The sequence below is a fragment of the Balaenoptera physalus genome (genome assembly GCF_965194825.1).
Source record: "Balaenoptera physalus genome assembly, contig: HAP1_SCAFFOLD_643, whole genome shotgun sequence".
Classification (NCBI taxonomy): domain Eukaryota; kingdom Metazoa; phylum Chordata; class Mammalia; order Artiodactyla; family Balaenopteridae; genus Balaenoptera; species Balaenoptera physalus.
This window is the reverse complement of record NW_028126109.1, coordinates 290,546-300,171: the sequence shown is the minus strand read 5'-3', so window position 1 is coordinate 300,171 and position 9,626 is coordinate 290,546. Positions and strand designations below refer to the sequence as shown.

General features: G+C 46.3%; 1 pseudogene across 1 annotated transcript; it reads right to left on the bottom strand.

Moving 5' to 3' along the window:
• Positions 1 to 254: 254 nt before the first annotated feature.
• On the bottom strand, positions 255 to 3,667 carry LOC309653597 (UBX domain-containing protein 4 pseudogene; annotated as a pseudogene). The gene is made up of 3 exons: positions 2,068 to 3,667; positions 626 to 682; positions 255 to 304 (listed from the first exon to the last, which is right to left on the bottom strand). The product of its transcript is annotated as a UBX domain-containing protein 4 pseudogene (transcript).
• Positions 3,668 to 9,626: the final 5,959 nt, after the last annotated feature.

Sequence of the window (9,626 nt, the reverse complement as noted above, 5' to 3'; positions counted from 1 at the left end):
TCTAATTGGTTTAGACTTCCACACCTGGAGCTGGACCAAGAGATGTCCCCTCAAACTTTTTTCTTGGAGTAAAATATCTCCTTTAGCTCACCCCCACTTGCCCACTCTAGGCCCCTATACCAGGTCCTGGATTCCTCAGAACGTAGGTTAATCCCAGGAACTTTTGCATCTGGCCCCCTGTCTGAATGGAAATAACAAGATGGAGCTCCCCAAAGCTCCAGACGCAGCAGGCCTGGTCTTCCCAGCCCCTGCAGTCATGAGCTCTGATGCAGAGATGGCCATTTTTGGAGAAGCAGCTCCCTACCTGTGGAAATCAGAGAAGGAGAGAATCGAGGCTCAAAATCGCCCATTTGATTCTAAGAAAGCTTGCTTTGCAGTGGATGATAAGGAATTTTATGTGAAAGGTATGATCCAGAGCAAGGAAAATGACAAAGTCACAGTCGAGACCCTCGACAACCGGGTAAGTGTTGATCTCAGATGTCCTTGCTAACATGGGCATCCCCCTTTGCCTTTGGAGTAGAATAGTAGAAATTGCATGCTGGCCCATAGGAATCTGAAGATAGAACAAGACTCACATTGATCTACTCTGAGTGAAGTCACAGGTAAAAACTGCCATGGCACATACCTTTCCTCTGGCTCTTTCCTTCGAGGACTTGGGCTTTGAGAGTTTTTATGATGTTTGCTTTGGAGAAAGGGGAAGGTGGTGGTGGAAGAGTTTGGACTGTTTAAGGGAGAGATTGGTACAGATTGCTGCTGGATGGGCGAATATACCAAATAGAACTCTCTAGGCTGCAGAGTGACTTACAGAGGGAGCTCCAGAGGCAATGCCTAATTTAATGCAGAGAATTACAGAGCACCATTCAATTCAATCCTTACTGGACACGCACCATGTCTAGGTCACAGTGTCTATCACTCTGCAAATATGTGCAAATCTCAGTCCCGCTTCCCCAAAGTTTATCATCTAGTGTAGGAATCAAGAGTACATGGTGGGTATGGGGACTTCCCTGGTGGCACAGAGGTTAAGAATCCGCCTGCCGATGCAGGGGACACGGGGTCAATCCCCGGTCCCAGCAGATCCCACATGCCGCGGAGCAACTAAGCCCGTGCGCCACAACTACTGAGCCTGCACTCTAGAGCCCGCGAGCCACAACTACTCAGCCCATGCGCCACAACTACTGAAGCCCGTGTGCCTAGAGCCTGTGCTCTGCAACAAGAGAAACCATGACAGTGAGAAGACCGTGCACCGCAACGAAGAGTAGCCCCCACTCGCCACAACTAGAGAAAAGCCCGTGTGCAGTAAGGAAGACCCAACGCAGCCAAAAATAAATAAATAAAATAATTTAAAAAAAAAAGAGTACATGGTAGGTATGAATCGCAGTTCACAAATTCAAGCATACAAGACAGATGATGATGACGATGATGATGATGATGATTGTTATTATTAAACTTAACCTCTGGTGTCAGCCTCTTTTCACAGGGCCGGAAATAAATTTTCTGGAGTTACTATTGGGGTCCCCTCCCCAGAGCCATGCCACATTTTCAGTAATACCACATGGGGTGTCACTGCCCCCCTGAAGGATTGCTAAGAAACAAGCCCCAGTTTCTTTTTTTTTTTTTTGGAAAAGATTTTTTTTATCCAGTGTTTAAGTAAGATTAAAAACTACAAGATTTTGCTTGCAGCTGATGAGCAAGAAGAGAAAAGTTAAACCCAAATTATCATCTGATTGGCTAGTTAAAATGCTCTGACTCAAGATCAAATTATTCAGTGACACACCAGTTACTTTGTGTGGGCTGAGGAGTTCTGGAGCAAAACAGCCCTAAACAAAACATATCATCTGAGAGCACAGGGCTAATGGGCATATGAAATACTAAACAAGAAAGCTGATAAAGGGAGGCTGTCGCAGACCTTTTGCTATTTTAGGCTTCTAGCAGTTGGTTACCATATACAAGGACCTAGCAGCCAGTTATTTTATCTCTTGACTTATCTGAGGTTAAACAACTTTAACCCACTAAGCAGGAATAAAGAGACACTTTGTAGATGAGTTGGAAAACATAAAGCAGTCCCACTTCTCCAGTAGAATTTCAGTTGAATTAAATCATAAGAGAAGCAATGATTACTGCACATATTGTCCTTGTCACACTGCATCTGTTGAGTAGAAATTCCATTCCAAGTGTTGTTTTCATCTTCACCATCGTCTTGAGTCCTCAATCTGTATATCTTGCCCTCCTTTTTAAAGTCTTCCCCCCGTTTCTCCAGCACTCTTTTTCTGACTGGTTCCGTTTTTTTCTGAGTTGCTAGAGGATGCAAGGTTTGAGGATTCCAATGATGCTGCTCTCACCGAGGTCTGTGCAGGAGGAGGATTACCAAATAAGAAGTTGCTAATCAATCTCCAGATGGCAAGGAATGGGTAAAGTACTGTCCCCAAGAATGTCCAAAAGTCGCCACTGGAAGAATGTACCATGGATGTAGTTGGTCTTCCTGCTGGCAACAGTACCACTGAAGCACTTGGGGCAAGTTCCAAATCCAGTAATTTCTTTTTATAATCTTCTTTGGTAAATTCCCTCCTGGGAAACATTGTTGCTAATGAAAAATTACCGTAAGTGTTGCCAACAGTCTGTGCAGCAAACTGCCTTGCTTCTTCTAGAGGAGCATCAGAAGGGAACTGATTTGTGAAGGAAGAACCATCAGGAAGACGGAATTGAATTCTCGCAACACTGCTTCTTTCTGTTGTGGAAGAGTCTCTCTTGACTTCCATTTCTGCCTGTTTGGCCAGCAGGGCAGCAGCTTTAGCAGCTTCCACTTCTTCCTTTGTCTTTGCAAAACGAGCAGCTCTCTCTGCACGGTCCAGTGCAATCTTCTGTTTTATACGCTCTCGAGCTGCCCTATCTTCTGCCTTTTCTCTGTTCCTTTCCTCTAACACTCTTTTTGTTAATTCTTCTTCTTGCTTTCTTTTATAATCCAACATTTCTTTTCCAGTTTTCCTCCTCTCAATTTCCTCCTTAATCTCCCTCTGTTCTTCCTCTTTCCTTTTCTCTTCTCTCTTTTCTTCAAGTTGTTTGGTTATTCTTTCCACTCTGACGGTGAGCTCCTCTGTAGGTCTCTGATTTGAACATCCACCAGGCTCTGGAGACACAGTGGCCTGGCCTGAAATTTCTCCTCCTGTTGCAGAATCTGACTTTGTATCAGAAGTGGGTGGTGTCTCACAGAGCTCTACATTTCTGGACTGACAGTTTTCAGAAGTGTTGTTCTGATCAAATGAGGTGGATGGAGTAGAGACTGACTTTCTCAATGGCCACTATTTGCCACTGATATTTCACCTTTTAACGAGTGCATCTGCCGGACTTTGTGGATTCTGGTAACAAGTTCATCTGCAGGAACATTTCCTGCTATTACTTCCAAGGGAATTCCACTGTCTCCAATAAAGAAACTGGATGGAACACACACTACAGGATAGATCTGTGAAAACTGTAGGCAGGCTTCACTTTTGGTATCGATTTTCACAGCAACAAAACTGTTTGAAGATGCTTCTGTCACTTTCTCATCTTCCCAACTTGCAGCCATCTGTGTAGCCTGTTCATCATCACCTGCCACGAACACCACGAAGACCGTGCCGCTCCTCTTGGCCGACGCGATGGTGGCCGGAATGGCGCCCTGGAACCACAGCATCGCTGCGCTCGGGCACAGGCGCTCGCTCGGCGTGTTGCCGCCTCGGTCCCGGAGCCGGCCCCGCCCTCTCCGTCCTTGGGCCCCCGCGGCCCGCCTCCGGCTCCGCACCGGCGCGCAGGCCCGTCAGCGGCTCCCAGGACGCGTGCAAGCGCGCAGGCCGAGGCGCGCCCCGCGACGCATGACGCCACGCGTCGCCGTTGGCAGCGCGCCCCCGTCCTTTGTCTCGTTGGCAAGTCGGTGCGTGCGGGAGCCCGGGAGACCGCAGGCCCTGCAGTCCCGGAAGTGGAAGGAGCTCCCCAGTTTCTGAACCTTCAGGACACACAGATTTTTCCATCTCCCTTATGCTATTTTGGATGTCCCTCTCTCTCTAGTTTAGGGCGGTGGGGCAGAAGGGCTTCCTTTCCTCAAGAGATTTGGTCTATATCAACAAATCTCCTCCCTTTTATCTTTTCGGTAAAACCCTCAAAGCTCTTCTGAGGATTCGGGCTTTTGGAAAACAAACGCTAGATAGGCTTACAGGCTCTCTCGCTTTTATGCCCTATTTTCTACCTTTCCTGAGTAATGGAGTGCCAGTTGTATGCTTAAAGGGGAGGGAAAACAGAGAGGGGAAAATTAGGTAATAGTCTCAAAATACTGTTTTCAGGCATGGACCATGCTTCAAGTCCAAATGTTTTAACTATTAAGGCAGCGGTGCAAGGAATTCTGGAAGCCTTGAAAAGACAGGGGAGAGCAGAAACAGGTCATGGAAGAGGTGGCACTTCAGAAGAGCTTTGAAGGTTGCTAGATGTAATTTCAATGTAGATATATTCCAGACAAAGGGACCCACATGAGCAGAGGTATTGAGGTGGAGATTTACAGAACACACTGGAAGAGTTTTTTCCAATCTTCCAAGCTTGATCTCATTGCAGCACTCATAGCAAATGGGGTACACAGAGGCAAGCTGCTGTGGCCTTGGCCATCCTGAGTTTCACCTGGCCACCCTGAGGCTGAAGGGCTCTATAACTTTGCACACCTGTAACCCTCTTCTGGCACACAGAATGGCATGCTGACTTGGGGGCATCAGACCAGAATTGGTTATACAGTTTGACCAGTCTTCGATTTATCAAGAACAGTTATTTACGGATCATCTCTGGGCACAGAAATGATCCATAAAGTTAACCACGGTAATGGGGTAATCTCACCACAATATCTCACCATTTTCACCCCACTGGTAGGTCACCACATCGGCTCTCCCACTCATCATGTGATTTTTCCTCTCAATATCCAGACACTCACTCTGAACAGTGACCAAGTCTTCCCCATGAACCCTCCCAAATTTGACAAGATCGAGGACATGGCCATGATGACCCACCTACACGAGCCAGGAGTGCTGTACAACCTCAAAGAGCGTTACGCAGCCTGGATGATCTAAGTGAGTACCCTTCAACCTCTCTTTATTCCATTTCCTTCTCTTGGTAAAGTCAAGATCCATAGGTTGAATTTTCTGATTTTCTCAGACCTACTCAGGTCTCTTCTGTGTCACCGTCAACCCCTACCAGTGGCTGCCGGTGTACAACCCTGAGGTGGTGACGGCCTACAGAGGCAAAAAGCACCAGGAGGCCCCGCCCCACATCTTCTCCATCTCTGGCAATGCCTATCAGTTCATGTTGACTGGTGAGTAATTTCTTTAATCCATATTTTAAACAATAGTTTTAGTGAAGTATTCAAGTCCTTTAACTGCACTGGTTCTTAGTTAATTACTCGAGCCCTTCACAGGCTTTGGTCATCCAAATGGTGCAATGACCAAAGTGACCTCAGTAGATTCAGAGGATGTCAGGATGGAAAGCCAAGGGCGCAGTATCTTCCATTACCAGTCACGGTTCTTAAGCCAGAGCTTGGGACTGAAGCCACACTAAGTACATGCTTCTCTGGGGGTGGATGTGAAGCACAAGGAGATGCACTGCCCCCACCTCCAAAGAAACCCCCAACAGTAACACACTTGGAAGAGAGACTATATTAGTAGCCACTTAGGAATGCAAAGTTGGAGAAATGGGCACAGCAACTTCCCTTCACCTGTTTTCTCAGGTTCCCTCTTTCTCCTCCTTAAATTTCCAGAATAGCAGATGAAATAGCAGAGATGTGGTAATACTGTCACCCTTGTCATGCCTAACATCACTTCGGTCTGTTCAACTTTCACCTGATTTGACTTGGTGCAGAGAGAAGAAGTAGAAGCAAGCATCTGAGATCTGAAGATGCTTAAAAGTCATCCAGGACAATGTGGCCCAAACTTCAGCCATTCCAATGTCACATTCGCAATCCTGGCCATTTCTGCATATTTAAAATCTTTCCTTACAGTGACTGAAGTTCCGTCCATTTCAAAAAGGAAGAATAGGGAATTCCCTGGCGGTCCAATGGTTAAGACTCTGTGCTTCCACTGCAGGGGACACGGATTCGATACCTGGTCAGGGAACTAAGATCCCACATGCCACGTGGCGTGGCCAAAAATAAAAATAAAATAGGAACCGAACAAATCTGCCCTTTGATCTGGAGGCAAACTATTTTTTAAAAAAAGGAAGAATAATATCACTATTAGTATTAGTTTCTTAGGACTGCCGTAACCAAGTACTACACACTGGGTGGCCTAAGCAACAGAAATGCATTGTGTCACAGCTCTGGAACCTGGAAGTCTGAGATCAAGGTGTCAGCAGAGTTGGTTCCCTCTGAGGGCCGAGAGGGAGAATGTGGTCCAGGCCACTCTCCCAGCTTCCGGTGGTTTGCTGGCCAACCTTGCCATCCCTTGGCTTATAGAATCATCACCTTGATCTGCACTTTCATCTTCACACTGTGTTCTCATCTGTCTCCAAACTGCTCTTTTTATAAGGACACCAGTCATATTGAATTAGGGGCCCACCTACTCCAGTATAACCTCATCTTCACTAATTACATCTGCAATGACCCTATTTCCAAATAAGGTCACATTTTGAGGTACTGGGGGTTAGTTAGGGCCTCAACATATTAGTTTGTTGGGGGGAACACAATTCAACCTATAACACTCTTGTAAATGGAAAATCACGGTCACTGTCCACAAGTAGAAAGTAAAGGTGAAAGAAAAAGGCAATGACAACAAATCAGTGTCCATAAATTCTAATTAGAAGCTGTGGCTTCTTACAAGTTCTAAGTCTGAGACTTGCTTTCTTTGTTGAAAAGGGAGATAAGAAAGTGCTATTGAGGAGGTAAAGATCTGTGAACACGAATAACTTCCACACTGTGGGACTCACCGTCCACTTCTCATGCTGCCCACATTACACATCCAGCATTTGGGAAATCTGCACAAATTGTCTCAAAGAAGATTCGACATGCCCAAATCATCACACCACTAGTTAATGACAAAGCCAGAACTAGAACTCATGGGCTCTGTCTACCCCCAATGTTGCCTGATTTGTATATCCTGCCTGTATGTTGTTTATTTATTCTGTCCTGCTTCCTTCTGCATTTCTAGATCGAGACAACGAGTCCGTCCTCATCGCGTGAGTAACCTGTGTTGTTGCCATGATGACTTGGAAGGGGCTGTCCATTCCTTCTGCTCTCCTTTAGCTCACTTACTTTTTTAAAAAAAAAATATTTTATTGAAGTATACTTGATTTACAATGTTGTATTAATGTCTGCTGTACAGCAAAGTGATTCAGTTATACACATATATTCCTTTTCATATTCTTTTCCATTTTGTTTTATCACAAGGTATTGAATATAGTTCCCTGTGCAATGCAGTAGGACCTTGTTGGTTATGCATTCTATATCTAATAGTTTGCATCTACTCATCCCAAACTCTCAATCCATTTGTCCTCCATTTCCCCTTTCCTTGGTCCCCTTGGCAATTACAAGTCTGTTCTCTATGTCTGTGTATCTCACTTTATTTTATTTTATTTTACTTTATTATATTTTATTTATTTTTGGGTGCGTCGGGTCTTAGTTGCAGCACTCGGGATCTTTTGTTGGGGCGCACGGGCTCTTCGCTGTGGTGTACAGGCTTCTCTCTAGTTGTGGCAGGCGGGTTTTCTCTTCTCTAGTTGTGGCACACAGGCTCCAGAGTGCGTGGGCTCTGTAGTTGTGGCACGCGGGCACCAGAGCACGTGGGCTCTGTAGTCTGTGGCACGTGGGCTCTAATTGAGGCGCGCAAGCTCAGTAGTTATGGCGTGCGGGCTCGGTAGCCCCGCGGCATGTGGGATCTTAGTTCCCTGACCAGGGATTGAACCCGCGTCCCTTGCATTGCAAGGCGGGTTCCTTACCACTGGACCACCAGGGAAGTCCCTCTAACTTACTTTTAAATCAACAGTGGAGAATCCGGGGCTGGGAAGACAGTGAACACCAAGCGTGTGATCCAGTACTTTGCAGCAATTGCGGTCACTGGGGAGAAGAGGAAGGCGCAGCGGCCGGGCAAGATGCAGGTGAGCAGCTTCCTGCACCTGGAAGGCTTGCTGGAATGAGTATAACTGAAACCCCAGGTGAACCCCAAGTGTCCGCAGGGCTTTGTGCTCAGCAGAGATGCACAGCACGAGGTCCTGCCCCAGGGGGTGTTTACGGGGCAAGGCAGGAAATGGCTCCACCTTGTGGACTCGGGCTCTAGCACCAGCTCCATCAGCAACAGCCGAGTGACCTTGAACAACTCCACATCCTCCTTTGGCTAAGGAATGGTTTAGGCCAGTGGTTCTCAAACTGGAGTGCACGTCAGAATCACCAGGAGGGTTCGTTAACAACGGATTGCTGGTCCCCAGGCCCAGAATTTCTGACTGAAATTCCTGTCTCACATTCAAAATCCTGGCATGTTGCATTTCTGTCATGTTCCCATTGTTCATGCCCTGTCCAGGGATCACACTTTGAGAACCACTGGGCTGGACAGTAGTTTCCAAACAGCTCTGAAGTCAGAAAGGCAAGCAATCATGTGGAGAAGGGGAAAAGGTAAAAACTCTGCTTTCTATAAGTGGATTTCTACGTAATAATTCTCACAAAATATTTTATGCAACTTAAACAGTTTTTTGAGAACCACTGTTTCTATCATATGGGTCACTTTCATTGCTCACAGTCTGTTTCTACTTCTGAACCCGAATATCTGTATAAATGGGTCCTGGTGCATGCAGGAACAGAGGTCTATATTTTACAAATCCATAATTTATAATAAAATGTTATCAGAGAAGAAAGGCCATCTGGGAGATTGAGAGGTAGCGGGTAGGGCTCCAACCTGGAATCTGGTGTGGCCAGAAGCCACTTTGATGCTGTGCTAAGACTCCTTCTACGATGGGACCTTGAAGCCTCCTTGGGTGGGGTGGGGATGGGCCTGTGGGTACTCAGCACAACTGTACCTGCCACCAGCCTGAGCTGGGCGACATCTCTCCCTGGGACCTTCCCAGAGCATCCACACTTTTGAGTCACTGGGAAGTTACTTCGGAAGACGTCCAAAGTCCTCTCTTTTCCTCTTCTCACATATTATTAGGGAACCCTGGAAGACCAGATCATCCAGGCCAACCCCCTCCTGGAGGCCTTTGGAAATGCCAAGACCGTGAGGAATGACAACTCTTTGAGATTCGTTAAGACTCAGTCCAATTGTCTATGACCCCCAGAAAGAAAACCCTCTCCTCCAATGCTGAATATGAAAAATGGCCACATAAACTAGGATATACCTGGCCTTAGTCTACCCCCAAGCGCTTCAGATCAAGCTGTCCAACCGGGATATTCTGATAACCCTTCAAAGAACATTTTGTCTTATTCCCAGCCGAAGGAAGATTTAGCTGTCCTTCCCTAACTAATCAGCATCACCTCAGAGCCTCCTGAAGTCACAAGGATTCAAGATTCAAATTCCACAAGTACAAAATGACTTCTCTATGCTAAAATTGGTCTCTTCAGGTGGAAGCATTTTAAAATACATAAGTCCATTGAACAGTATCCACTGACTTATTAGCCATGAAAACCTTAGTGTGAAGTTAGT